Source organism: Carex rostrata, unplaced genomic scaffold (genome assembly GCF_964058835.1).
Source record: "Carex rostrata unplaced genomic scaffold, lpCarRost1.2 SCAFFOLD_39, whole genome shotgun sequence".
Classification (NCBI taxonomy): Eukaryota; Viridiplantae; Streptophyta; class Magnoliopsida; order Poales; family Cyperaceae; genus Carex; species Carex rostrata.
Window position 1 is genome coordinate 86,280 of NW_027601187.1, and position 1,221 is coordinate 87,500.

Genomic DNA, 1,221 nt, shown 5'->3' on the forward strand with positions numbered 1-1,221 from the left:
CTAACGTTGGGCAAAAGTGATCCGAAAACAGTTCAGCGGGGGAAAACTAAGCGGATGCGGCCACGCGTTGGGGAAAACTAAGCGGATACGGCCAAGGGTCGGTGAAAAAGGGCCCGAAAACAGTCCAGCGGCAAGCGGAAGCCGCTAACGTTGGGCAAAAATGACCCGAAAACAGTCCAGCGGGGGAAAACTAAGCGGATGCGGCCAAGCGTTGGGGAAAACTAAGCGGATACGGCCAAGCGTCGGTGAAAAAGGCCCGAAAACAGTCCAGCGGCACGCCGAAGCGGCTAACGTTGGGCAAAAATGGCCAAAAGCGGTGGAGCAGGGCGGTCTGAATCTATGCATCCACATAAAATGGGGGGTAAACCTGGGGGATTTCCAGGGGGTGGTAACCCTGGGCGTGGCTGGAGACCCAAAATGCATATTCCCCTATAGGGGGGAAGGATTTTTGGAAGAGGCAGCCCCTCATGTACATGCCAAGCGGGGTGTACATGGCCCCTGTGGGTGCCTCCGTCGGTGTAAAATGGCCCGAAAAACAAGATTATGTTACCCGAAGACACGATTATGTTACCGAAAAAACACGGTTGAGCGGGGGCAGTAAGCACGGTTGAGCGGGGGCAAAAAACACGGTTGAGCGGGGCAAAAAACACGGTGCAGCGGGGACAAAAGACACGATTTTGTTACCGAAAAACACGGCCCGTCGGGGGCAAGGAACACGAATATGTTACCGAAAAACACGGACCACGCGGGTTGAAATCCCCAGCCGTAGAGCCGGCGAAACACGGTGGGGCAGGGCGTCTAAGCGTGGAGGCGCCCGTAAGACCGATGCGGGTTGAAATCCCCAGCCGTAAAGCCGGCGAAAAGCGGTCGGGCAGGGTGACTCCGCGTGGAGTTTTGCCCGTAAGGCCGATGCGGGTAGCCGCGCGGGTTGAAATCCCCAGCCGTAAAGCCGGTGAAACACGGTTCATTGGGGCGCCTAAGCGTGGAGGCGCCCCGCAGAGACCGAGCGGGTTGAAATCCCCAGCCGTAAAGCCGGCGAAACACGGTTCATTGGGGCGCCTAAGCGTGGAGGCGCCCCGCAGAGACCGAGCGGGTTGAAATCCCCAGCCGTAAAGCCGGCGAAACACGGTTCATTGGGGCGCCTAAGCGTGGAGGCGCCCGCAGAGACCGAGCGGGTTGAAATCCCCAGCCGTAAAGCCGGCGAAACAAGTTCGGGCAGGG